The sequence below is a fragment of the Chlorocebus sabaeus genome, chromosome 19 (genome assembly GCF_047675955.1).
Source record: "Chlorocebus sabaeus isolate Y175 chromosome 19, mChlSab1.0.hap1, whole genome shotgun sequence".
In the NCBI taxonomy this organism is placed as follows: Eukaryota; Metazoa; Chordata; class Mammalia; order Primates; family Cercopithecidae; genus Chlorocebus; species Chlorocebus sabaeus.
Genome location: NC_132922.1, coordinates 15,952,076 through 15,965,461, shown reverse-complemented (window position 1 = coordinate 15,965,461; position 13,386 = coordinate 15,952,076). Strand labels below are relative to the sequence as shown.

Sequence of the window (13,386 nt, the reverse complement as noted above, 5' to 3'; positions counted from 1 at the left end):
GCTGTCTCCCACAGCAAAATCTGGATGCTTCTTCTGGATGGCCAAAACAAAGAATGGTGTTTATCAGGCTGGCCAAAGCCACAGTTGTCCTCCACAACTATCAGCACATGTATTTCAACAGACTAGGTCTCTGGTCTAGGTAAAAGAGCCCATGAAGCTCTGTGGAAGTTTCTGGGCTTATTAATTAATGCCATGACTTTTTGCCTATTTACTTAAAAATGTTTAGATGTCCAGTAGTCATACAGTCCATTTTTCTCCACGAAGGCTTATGCCAGGGTGCTGACACACCTCCTTCCAGGCAGACAATCTGATAAGCAAACATATTGGCATTTAAAAGGCAGGTTTGTGAATGGTCTTCCTTCCCCAAGAAGTAATTCATATTAGAGGCCTGGTGAAGACTGGGAAAAAAAATAACATCCCCTGGTGCTGAATAAGTTTGAACTTCAATACTGTCAGCAGGTTCTGGGTGCGAGCTGATCTCAGATAAAACAGCTCCTTACAGGCAGAGGCGCTGGGTCCCAGTAATGCCTGGAAAAATGGAGGGAGCCACCCGAAGTGGATTCTCCTGCTTCTCGGGGAAATATCGAAATTGCTCAAATGATGACCCCTCCTTGGGAAAATTCTGACAGCGGAAGAGACAGATTTCTGTATGGAAATAAAAGGACTCTATCCTGGCAGTTTGCTGGGGCAGGGTCCCAGCCAGAGTGAGGGTACTCCCTCGTCTGAGGAGGATGGAGGGCAGAGGGGCTTAGTCTCTTTTTCTCCATTCATCTTGGGATGTTATCCCACTTCAGCAGATGGGCAAGGAGACTTGAGGACTGCTTCATTCAATGTGCACAGCCTTGGGCCACAAGAAAAACCCTCATGGACAGCCAGGTCAGGGAAACTACATTTTCAGGAACCGGAAGTGTCTGCCTTCCACTCAGAAATCTCACAAAAGTCATGAGAACACTGGTTCAGAGTCCACAGAACTAGATGGGGCTCCTGGCTCTGCCATGTACCAGCTGGTAACTGCTGTTTCTTTTTTTTTGAGACAGAGTCTTGCTCTGTCGCCCAGGCTGGAGTGCAGTGGCCGGATCTCAGCTCACTGCAAGCTCCGCCTCCCGGGTTTACACCATTCTCCTGCCTCAGCCTCCCGAGTAGCTGGGACTACAGGCGCCCGCCACCTTGCCCGGCTACTTTTTTGTATTTTTTAGTAGAGACGGGGTTTCACTGTGTTAGCCAGGATGGTCTCGATCTCCTGACCTCGTGATCCGCCCATCTCGGCCTCCCAAAGTGCTGGGATTACAGGCTTGAGCCACCGTGCCCAGCCTAACCTCTGTTTCTTTAGCTCTAAAATAAAAATAACAATTGACCCTACCACATAGGGTTATTAGGAGAAATAAATTAGTCAATGACATCAAAGTTCTTGACACAGTGCCCGTTGTATAGTGTTGAATAAATGGTAGGTATCATTGATCATTATCACCAAAGGGTTGGACAAGCCAATTTTCATCTCCTATCCAACCCCGAGCTTTTATTTACTGAACCAAATCCATCTCCCCTACTGAAGAAGAAATAGGAGGGGCTTGATTGATTTCCACAAATAGGTACAAAAAACAGTGTCCTGCACTGGAGATAATTTTTGCTAGTAACACCCTGTATGCTAAACATGCCTGAGGGTAATAACAAGCACACCCTTAGGATGACCCTGTACGGCAGGACACACCTGAATGTATGTTCCAAGCTAGGGAATCCAGGCATAGCCAACCCAGAGATTCATTCCTGCTCTGTGAGGAACATCTGGCTCCCAGCCTGTCCTTTGGATCACAGGTCGTACAGGGAATTGACAGCCTGAGTTTTGGGTTAAATGAAGGTTGCCAGGTGGAGGTCGTTAAGGGGAGGGTATTAAGTGAAAATGCTATATCAACTGCATGCTGTTTGCAAGTGGCTGCAGTTTTCCTGCCTAGCCCACCACCATCGGGCAATGCAGTTATCTTGTCCAGCCCACCTCCACTGGACCGTTTCTATATGTAAGGTGATTCTCCTGTCCAGCCTGTCCTGTCCAGCCCGCTGCCGTTGGACTATCCCCTGTGTGTAATCCCCTGATGAAATCCCAAGTCTCGGCCAGGCAGGGTGGCCCATGTCTGTAATCCCAACACTTTGGGAGGCCAAGGCAAGCGGATCACGAGGTCAGGAGTTTGAGGCCAGCCTGACCAATATGGTGAAACCCCGTCTCTGCTAAAAATACAAAAAAGAAAAAAAAATTAGCCAGGCATGGTGGCACATGCCTGTAATCTCAGCTACTCGGGAGGCTGAAGCAGGAGAATGGTGTGAACCCAGGAGGTGAGCTTGCAGTGAGCCAAGATGCGCCACTGCACTCCAGCCTGGGCGACAGAGTGAGACTCCATCTCAAAAAAAAAAAAAAAAGAAAAGAAAAGAAAGAGAAAAGAAAAGAAACCCCATGTCTCATATGGTGACTCTGGGTCTCTTCTTGAACCTTCTGGCTTCCCTATTGAGGTTAATAGGGATTCCACAGTTTTACTAGCCACGCCCACCAACCCCCATCAAAGCGGTTTCTGCATTTCTATGCAGATCTTGACCAAGAAGCTTAAGAAGGCTGAGATCCATCCAGCGGAAGCCCATCCATGAAGATCACCTTCTTTCTTAACCCAGACCTTGACTGACATCTTAGTATGTATGCATCAAATAGATTATCCGAGAGGCAGCTTGGCAGTCAGAGAAAATGCAGACTTTCGGCAAGACATCCCTGGTGAAAATCCCTTGCTAGCTGTGGGTCCTTAATCAAATGTTTCACCTCTCAGGCTTGTATTTGACTTTCAGAGGCATTTTGGGTTTTAGAAATAGTGCATGTGGTTGGGGGTACATAAGGTGCTTCTTTCCTATGCCAGATGTTTCCTTCAAGTAGAAAAAAACTTCCTGACCTTTCTCCTCCCCTTGTTTGTCTTTCCTAGGGAAGAAGAAAGTGTTTTATCTGATGGTGCATTAAAATATGAGTCTGTGTGTGTGTGTGTGTGTGTGTGTGTGTGTGTGTGTGTGTGTAGATGATAGAGATGGATAGAAAGATAAATAGATGCCGGGCGCGGTGGCTCAAGCCTGTAATCCCAGCACTTTGGGAGGCCAAGACGGGTGGATCACGAGGTCAGGAGATCGACACCATCCTGGCTAACATGGTGAAACTCCCTCTCTACTAAAAAATACAAAAAAAACTAGCCGGACGAGGTGGCGGGCGCCTATAGTCCCAGCTACTCGGGAGGCTGAGGCAGGAGAATGGCGTAAACCCGGGAGGCGGAGCTTGCAGTGAGCTGAGATCCGGCCACTGCACTCCAGCCTGGGCGACAGAGCGAGACTCTGTCTCAAAAAAATAAATAAATAAAAATAAATAAATAAATAAATAGATTATATAGAGATGAGAGAGAGAGAGAGATGGTAAAGGTAGATAGACTCTTCTACTCTTCTTTCTAACATGTGAGCTACCTAAAGGAAATTCATGCTTCCCCTGCTCCCTGGTGCTTCAGTTTTTATAGGGGGCCTAATCCCGCAAATCACACTGCCCCTACAAGAGGTCTGCCATTGGTTGAGATTCCCAACATCTTGTGCATTGAGGTACGGATTTCAGGAGAGAGACAAAAAGAGAAATTTAGGGGAGCAAAAAGAAACATGTAGAGAGAGAGCCTTTTGGTAATACCCAGGTGGGTGACCAAACTTTATGGTACTTGGTGCAATGCAGGTTGTGAGCTGAGCCTCATCCTGGGCACACACTTTGAATCCTTTTTTTTTTTTTTTTTTTTTTGAGACGGAGTCTCGCTCTGTCGCCCAGGCTGGAGTGCAGTGGCGCAATCTCGGCTCACTGCAAGCTCCGCCTCCTGGGTTCACGCCATTCTCCTACCTCAGCCTCCCGAGTAGCTGGGACTACAGGCGCCCGCCACTGCGCCCGGCTAATTTTTTTTCTATTTTTTAGTAGAGACGGGGTTTCACCATGGTCTCGATCTCCTGACCTTGTGATCCACCCGCCTCGGCCTCCCAAAGTGCTGGGATTACAGGCGTGAGCCACCGCGCCCGGCCTGATTCCTAGTTTTATAGCTAACTAACCACGTGACCTTGGGCAAATGACTCTGCTAGCTTTACACAGAGGAAAGGAACAACGAGGGTTCTTCATTTACAGGATCTATTTGCCTATAATCGTCAACTTTAAAATTTAAAAGGACCCTTGTGCTTGTCTCTGGATGCACTGAGAAAAGGGCTGGGGCATGAAGACCCCCACCACGTTCATGATTGGGGTGTTCAGAGATTATAAGACGCTCATCTAGCCTTTTAATTAAGTTAATGTTTTGATCCATATTTGGCTATCAACTTCCTATATCTTTCCTTTACAGCAACCAGGCCAGACTATGAAGAGCAAATCTTCATTTGTTCGCTCAAAAAATTGTGAGATTTTCTGATATTTATGAAGGATCTACTGTGTGATATATCTAGATCCTCAAGATACAGCATGAACAAAAAATAAAATTTTTGACCTCATGGAGCTTACAGTCTAATGAAGGAAGACAATAAAAACATTTTTTAATGTTTATTTCAGAGACAGGGGGAGAAGATAGAATGTTCAGGTGGCAATAAGTGCCCAGGAGGAAAACAAATGAAACAAGAATCAAGCAGTGGAAGTGGAAATATTGAGGGATGTGGCCATTTTATATAGAACCCTTCAACAGTAGGCAAGCGTGCAGTGTGACTTGCGGGATTAGGCCCCCTATAAAAACTGAAGCATCAGGGAGCAGGGGAAGCATGAATTTCCTTTAGGTAGCTCACATGTTAAAAAGAAGAGTAGAAGAATCTATCTACCTTTACCATCTCTCTCTCTCTCTCTCTCATCTCTATATAATCTATTTATCTTTCTATCCATCTCTATCATCTACACACACACACACACACACTCTTATGTGAAGATGTTTGAAACTGTAATCAGTGAAGGCTAGCTTTAGTTCCTCTTTGTCTATACCCCTGGACTCAACCATCTCCAGGCCCCTGAGAGGTCTCCTGAAAACACATGCAATTCAGACAGGCCAGGTGCAAAGCATGTGCCAGACAGGGAGGCAAAGCCAGACCTCCTTCAGACCCAAGTAGGAATGAGTTGTAGTCAGGGAGAACTGACTCAGAGAAAGTCTTTACATTCTCCAGCCCTGAAGTGCTTGACCATGGCTGCAGATTGGAATCATCTGGAAAGATTTCCCCACCACACCCCCCACACACCACCCTGTCCCGAGATGGAGTCTTGCTCTGTCACCCAGGCTGGAGTGTAGTGGCACGATCTCGGCTCACTGCAACCTCCGCCTCCCGGATTCTAGCAATTCTCCTACCTCAGCCTCCTGAGAAGCTGGGACTACAAGCATGCACCATCACACCCAGCTAAATTTTACATTTTTAATAGAGATGGGGTTTCACCATGCTGGTCAAGCTGGTCTCAAACTCTTGACCTCATGATCCACCCACCTTGGCCTCACAAAGTGCTGGGATTACAGGTGTAAACCACCACACCCAGGCAAAGATTTTTAAAATACAGTTCTCCTAGCCCACTCCCAGAGACTCCAACTGGATGGTCTAGGGTGGGTCTCATGTAGTGTCTTCTTAAGGCTCCCTAAGTGATTCCAAAGTGCAGCCAGGGTGGGGGACATCTGCCTGGAGACCTGTGCAGGGCATTACTCATAGGAGACATGGAGGTGACAGGATTGGCCTCAGGGACTGGGGAGTGGAGTTCCTAAGAGGAAACTCAAAAGAGGTTAGAGCTTTTTCTTGCTAGAAGGTGCTCCTTGGAATTCCTGCTTTGGGGATTGCTTTGCATCTTGGAAGTGCTCTCCCAAAGCAGCTGAAGGTGCCAAAAAGTAGAATCACCACCATCACCATCCCAGAAACTCCCATCCTTGAAGGAAAAACTAGAAAGACTTAGGAATCCAGAGGAAAGGGACAAAGTCAAGCCCCCAGAATAGTTGCCTTCCCCTCTGGCCCAGACAAAAGTAGCTCTTGCAGTCTCAACATTCACTACTGGCCCAGTCCAGCTCACCCCAGTGAAATCTCACAGAAACCTGAGGCCAACAAAGACCCAGTGAGAAATCAAGGGCAGCCACGGCCTCAACTATTCTCTTTCCTATTGGGGTGATCGTGGATCTTAAAGAACTTTTCAGGGGCTGGGGATCTTGGCCAACTCTCTCTCCGTTAAACATAGCTAAGGAGTTCACGACAGGAGACAGGCAGGTGGGTGACAATTTAAAAATAAAGGAAAACAATAGCAAAGCATGCACTAGGGACTGCCATGAGCAAGGATGCCTTCGAATGCTTAACCTGCATCCCATTTGGAATCCCAGCACTGCTGAACGTGTGCAGTACAGTCTCCATTTCACAGATTACAAATCCAGGGTCAGAGAGGGCAGGTAAGTTGACTGATATCACACAGCTGGCCAGACCTTTCCAAATGGCCCCATCTGGCTCCTAAGCAGTCACAGAGATGGGCCCATGTTAGCCAACACCAGTGGAAACTCTTTGAGGTTGAATCTGTAGACTGTCTCCTAATACCCACAGCCCTGGAGCTGTGTTTGAGGAGCTGGGGTCACTTATGGCACTGTTGCACATAAGGACATCTGATCTGGCTGCTGGGAACATTTTGCATCTGCCAGGCAAGACCAGGGGGTACTCCCTCATGCGTTTGCTTTTTATAAAGGAGATTTTGGAGGGTTAAGTTTCCAGCCTCAATAGGCTTACCAGAGAAACTCCCTCTGCTAGACAGTGAATCACAGAATAAAGTCAAACCAGCTGGCAACCCTGCTGTGCAGGCAGTCTGAACTTGATTCAGAATCCAGGGGATGAGCAGAGGGTAATGAGACTGGTGGGAGAAGGGGAGGCTAATGGGAAGGACTCATGTCTTGCTTTGTAGCGGCTGCTGCCAGACAGGGTGAGGAGGCACCCAAGGCTGACAGCTCCTGCCTATGGATTTCAGCCACACAATGACCTTTTGCTTCCCCAAGCACCCTCCCAACATGACCTATATTTGGGTGTAATAAAAAGTGCATGCTGGGTGGATTTTCTTAGCAACACATGTTCTTCTGACCTTGCCTGCCAGTTCCTGGGCCCTAAGTGCACAGGACAGCAGATCATACAGATGCACCCTCTGCCTCCATTCAACCAACATCAGCAGCCAACTGTGGGCCAGCCCCAGCCCTTCTCATGAGCCTTTGCACAAAACTCAGCCCAGGGATATCCTGAGTAGCTGCTCTTGGTCAGTAGAGAATGTCTTTCTAGTTGGGGAAGCCAGCATCTCCCCCATGGAGGTATTTTATTATCACTAGATTGTCAAAATGCTCTGCTCATCGAGAAATAAGAAGAGGGGACTCTACTTTCCTCCCATCACAACTGTTTCTCCCAGTTGCCCTCATTCAGAGGGCAAGTAATACATTTCTCAGATCCAGCCCGATCAGCTCTGTGTCCCTCAGTGCTGCCCCACTTGCCCCTGCCTTTCTCGCGCTTTCTCTAAGGCCCTGGCTCCAGCCTTACCCCTCTACCTTGATGCACCAACTGGCCATCTTCCCAGTTTCCCATCTTTGGCTTTATTTCCTGAGCTCTCTCATCTTACCTCTGGCAGAGCTCAGCACAGACTGATAATTCAGTAATAAACCTTCAGTCTGGCATGTCCAAGACAGTTACCATGTAATCTAATTGGAGAGGGAAACCCTGGATGCATCTGTTTCATTGCTTCTCATTACCCATTACAATTGGATAATTTTGAGTCCTGAAGACTTTTCAATTCAGTTTAGTGGGCATATACTACACACTTATTATACATTTATTATACATCTACTATGTATGTCTATAGCACTGGGCTGGATACCCTATGGGACAGATGATGGCACAGAATGTTGGTGCTCAGAGAAACCAGCAAAAGAAATTCTTAATACGTAACCTATGGAGCCCTGGGGTTATTACATGGATGGTTCCAAGTTCTCTAAAAACAAGACATAAATTTTTATTTCATAAATTTCCCTCATGCTACATTGTAAATTGCCTATCTGGGAAAACATTTTTATGTCAAATTATATTGTTAAGGTACTGTTTTCCTCTTAAGTGCTATAATCATGGTCATCATTTTATGGTATTTAGAATATAATCTCAAAGTGATAGGCAAGAAAAAACCTACCTGCAATTATGACTCCAACATGGCCAGTCTATGTCAGTCCTAGTTTGACCTTGAAATTGTCAGCAAAGCTCACCTTTCCCATACTTTCATCACCAAACATGGCAGAGCTCCAACGTGGCTGTCCTCTTGAAAGACTGTGATCTTGCCACAGAAAGCTTAGAGCCAACCTAACTGAATTGTCTCCTGACCTTTGTCCATTCTTAATCTAACATTGGACAGTATGAGTCATTGGAAAAAGAATGCTCAAAGCAAAGTCTACAAGTCTACAGTGCTCTCCTAAATAACAATGGCAACAACAATAACAATTAAAAAACAACACAGCAAGAATAATGGCTTTCCTTCATTGAGTGCTTATTAAGTACCAGGCCTTCTGCCAAGGACTATACATATCACAGTTCACTTAATTCTTTTCACACACACACACAAACACACACACTAGATATTCTGTCATTCTTCACATGTTTCAGATTTTTAAAAGACTGAGGCCTAGAAAGATTAAGTAGCTTTCCCAAGGCCACACAGCTGGGAAAGGGGAAACCAACATGCAAATCTTTTTTCACCTACCTGAGAGCACAGCACTGCACCTCAAAGCTGTAGCATCTTGCCCACTACTCTCCTGAATCTTGGAGGAGTGGGTTCCTGTGTTCCATTATTGGGAGAGAAATTTACTGGTGAACAAATGGATGATATCTTGGTGCTATAGGTGACATGGAACGGCTGATGAAGCTAATGTGGTTGCCCTAGGCTGCTGCGGAGCTACGAACAGTTGTCTGTTCTCTTCAGCTCAATGCTGGAGGCACCAATCCCATTTCCCGGTGCTGGCGTCAGCTCCTCTATCTCCTATGGTGATCCACTTCCCAGACCACAGCACAACCAGCCCCCTCTCCTGCCCCAGAAGTAACTACATCAACCTACTACTGCCTCTAGCTGGATGTTTGGTGGGAATGATTCTTAACTTGAAAAAACTGCAATAATACTAAAACTTGTATTTGACCCACCACAGAAGGCTTATCTGGAAGATGTAGAAGTTTCTATGGGAGAATTAAACTCTGTGACATTAACTAAAATGCTCTTCCCCTGTACTTCCGTGTCCTGCCCTTCACCCCCTGCACCATGTCAACCAGCAGTAAAAACTTTCTCTTTGTCCTACCCTCAGTGGAAAATGATGATATAGCCTAAAACAAAACTCAGCTGGGTTTTAGAATGCCAGGTTTACAGGCATAACAGTGACAGCAGTCTTAAAAGCCTTGAGAGAATAATCAAGAGAGCTGATCTTTGAACAAAAGAAGGCATAGGCATTAAATAAATGATAAAGAAGCCTAAGAGGAGAGGTAACATGTATTACATGGGCTAAGAAAAGGAGATAGGTTACCATACATTTGGAAGAGGGAAGTAAGAGAGTTGGTTATTGAAGTAAGTTCCAGAGGAAAGCACTACATTCACACTCTTGCCCTTTCCAGTTAAATCTGGAAAGGAGAGAGGATTCACAGAAACCCTAAATGACTTGGGTAGATCTCAGAGCATAAAATATCTGTATCTTCCCCTCCAGGATCCCTTGGGGAGTCTGCAAGCCTTGCAGAGAGGTTGTTCCCAGCAAGGCACAAGAGTGGTAGAGTTAACAATGGCAGAGGAAGGAATCTTGGTGGATGGGCCTGAGAGAGGCCTCATAGAGTGATGTCCCATGCACCCCAGTGGGGAAATGGGGAGAAAAGACACTAAGAGTTGCAAAGCCATTGAGGGGAGAGCAGAAGGGATGAGACACTGTAACTGGCCCAAAGGGGCCTGAGGCAGGATGAGGAAGAAACAGAGAGCATGGCCTGTCAGTGGGAGACCACATAGGACCACAGACACCCCAGAGGCAAATGTCAACACATGGTGACAGGGACCTACCTTCTTCAGATATTTCATCGGAGACCAGCACGAAGAAAGGATGATCATGGACCAGATGCCCTATGCCCATCTGATTCCCATCCCTGGAAGAGAAAAAAGGAAAAAGGAGAAGCTAAGCATCTTGAGTGAATTGTGTTTTTGTCCCAAAGAGACTAAGTATTAAACTAGACTTGGCTGAGCCTACTTGGTTTTACAAGATTAAGTTTTTTGCCCTTATGGAATTGGAGGCATGAGAGCTAAGACACTCTTTTATATAGGAATAAAGCAAATTAACATCTTTACAAACCTGAGTTGTTTTTGTTTTGTTTTGTTTTGTTGTTTGTTTGTTTGTTTGTGGAGGCAGAGTCCCACTCTGTTGCCCAGGCTGGAGTGCAATGGCATGATCTCGGCTGACTGCAACCTCCACCTCCCGAGCTCAAGTGATTCTCTCGCCTCAGTTCCCCAAGTAGCTGGAATTACAGGCACCTGCCACCACGCCCAGCCAATTTTTGTATTTTTAGGGTTTCACCATGTTGGCCAGGCTGCTCTCAAGCTCTTGACCTCAGGTGATCTGCCTGCTTCGGCCTCCCAAAGTGCTGGGATTACAGATGTGAGCCACTGTACCCCACCCAAACCTTAGTTTTGAGGACTGTTGTGACCATGAAAATTCAACCCCCAACAAGTGCTCATGGAATTGCCAAGGAAAGATAAAAACCACATAAACAACTTCATTTTAGGGCATGGTCAAGCTACTTTGGGTCTCGGAACACTAGAAAAAAAAAATAGAAGCATCACCTCTGTTACACAGCATTCACTCCCAAAACATCACATTTTCTCCAGTATTTTGAAATAGGTCATGGAATTGGCAGCCATTTCCCTTCATCTTGCAACAGTATGTAACTACTGATGTATTTCAATGAAGCTAATTCCTGTGTTTTTTTTTAATCTATTTTCACTTACACTGTCAATGAAGAAGTCCTATTTTGCAAATCCCATTTGGAATCTTCTGTTACCATCCACATGTTCACAGTGATAAATGGTCTCACTGCCATTACCTAGAGGGAAAAAATGACACTCAGGGCACACACAAACATAAATACCTTCATTGCTTGGAAACACATCTGGGATAAGGGGGACCATTTTTCCCCCTCTCATAGCATTCCCACCTAGGCTTATAAATAGTAACATTTTCCCTCTCTTTCCACTTTTTTCTTTATTCTCATGATGGGAAAGGAAGTATCTAGCATTCAGTGATACAATTTTTCCCTACAGAGCAGAGGAGAAGAATCTCTACCTGGCCCTCTTCCTTGTGTTTTTTTTCTCTGTGGCATCCACCTACTCAAAACACACACACATTTTTAAGCTCCTGCAGGGGGACAGCTTAAATTCCAGATGGCTACTTTCATTCTAGGAGAGAGAGGATTATAGAAAGTCTGTTCAGACTACAGATACAAAATGGGTTCCCATTCTAACTTCACCAATAATTAAGCTGGTATTTGATCTGCCCCATTTGACCCCTATGTACTTCTCTCAACTGGCTCTAAACTCAAAAGTGGGAGAAAGGTATAATATATTGGCCCCTTAACTCTTAAAAGGCTTTTGTGTTTTGCAAATATGGTAGATTAGAAAAATAGCCACAGATTCATCTCCTTCCCATACCCACAGCCTCACAAGATAGCGTTTCTCACCAATGATTGGAGCTTGGGTCCATGCCTTGAATGTGGGCTGACTAGAGCTTGGGTCCATGCCTTGAATATGGGCTGACTAGTACCTTGCTTTGACTAGTAGGACAGGAGCAAAGGAACAAAAACAAATACTTGAAAGTGCTTGGTCTTCTTCTCACAGGCTTGCTCTCTGGCTCTTCACGGAAGCCAGTCACCATGTGAACAAGCCCAGGCTAACCACCTGGAGGATAAGAAACCAACATGGAGAGTGAGCTCAGACATGTCAACAATCAAGACCACAAACCTGCATGCCCTTGCCAATCCACCAGCAGGACTGCAGATGCATAAATGAGCCCAGTGGAGATCAACTGAGCCCAGCTCAGACCAGAAGAACCACCAGCTGAGCCCAGCCCAAACCGCCAATGCATAAAATCATGAGCCAAATTAATGGCTGTTGCTGAAGCACTAAATTGTAAGATAAAGGATGCAGTGAAGAAAAAAGCATCAGATGACATTGCCCCTTGGTTGCTTTCTATATTGGTGTGCTCGAGTGTCAGATCCAGCCGATCAAACTCAGAGAACTTCCTGTTATCCTCTCCTTGAACCACGTTTTTAGTACTTACCAAGAAACAGGAAGAGAACTCAGAAGACCTTATCTGGGGAGTCTTACCAGATTCTAGAGGATAAGTCTTAAAGCACTCAATGGAACTTCTGACAGACAGTCATTATTATCATTATTGTTATTATTACTTTGCAGATTAAAAATGCTCTTTCTCAGAATAATCTGACAGGGAGAAATTCTTGGTGGACATTTTTGGCAAGTTGGATAAAGTAGCGGTTTGAATTTATGCCCAGCATTCACCATTACGGACACTGCCAAAAAGTTCCTAGCATTTCAGCCATTTTCACTCTTCTGGAAGAACTAGGAGGTGGAAAATTATCCTATTTCCCAGTCAAGAAAAACTGTTTTTGTAGACTGTTGTACATAGTGACAAAACCTTGTCTGTTTCTCCATAAGCAGAAATCTGTAGATACCAGGAAATGTAGCAGAGTTCTTCTGAGGTTTACTAGTGTGTAGACAGCCTTACGATTGAACTGGATTCATAATCCTCGACTTGCTGACACAGATGGCATCAAGAATGCAGAGCCAACCTCATTAACTCTAGGACAAAGGGGATTATACAAAATAAATTAAACTCAAAGAGTCTTAGAGGATTCTGGGCCTCCTTGACACACATCTGACCTTGTGTGGCAAAGTGAGTTCTGGGAACAATAACAGTGTTTGTTACTTACCTTTCTGAGTCACAGTTTAGGGACTTGTTGCCAAAAAAACAATGCTGAAATGATTAGATTGCTAAAATGATGCTGTCATGCAAAGACAGCTCCAACATTTCTATTTCTTTTTTTAAGTCAAACAACAGCAGGCTCCTCACTGAAATGTTACATTTCAGCAGAATTTCAATTTACATTTTTCATTCATTTGCAAAATTTGGATTTATTGCTTTTTCAAGGAAAAAAGCAGTAATATTTTGTGGAGGGGGGCAGGAAATGAGACAAATAATTTTATGTAAGACTTGTTTGTATGGTCTGTCCATATGAAAAAAAAATGAAATTCCCATGCAACAAAATTAATTACAAGCAAAAGTTTGTTTGTATATAGTTCCATGTATGTTT

General features: G+C 45.0%; 1 long non-coding RNA gene across 1 annotated transcript; it reads right to left on the bottom strand.

Moving 5' to 3' along the window:
- Nucleotides 1-9,598: 9,598 nt before the first annotated feature.
- On the bottom strand, nt 9,599-11,980 carry LOC119627324 (uncharacterized). Its single transcript, XR_005243495.2, has 3 exons — nt 11,737-11,980; nt 11,009-11,103; nt 9,599-10,152 (listed from the first exon to the last, which is right to left on the bottom strand). It is a non-coding gene; the product is annotated as an uncharacterized lncRNA (long non-coding RNA).
- Nucleotides 11,981-13,386: the final 1,406 nt, after the last annotated feature.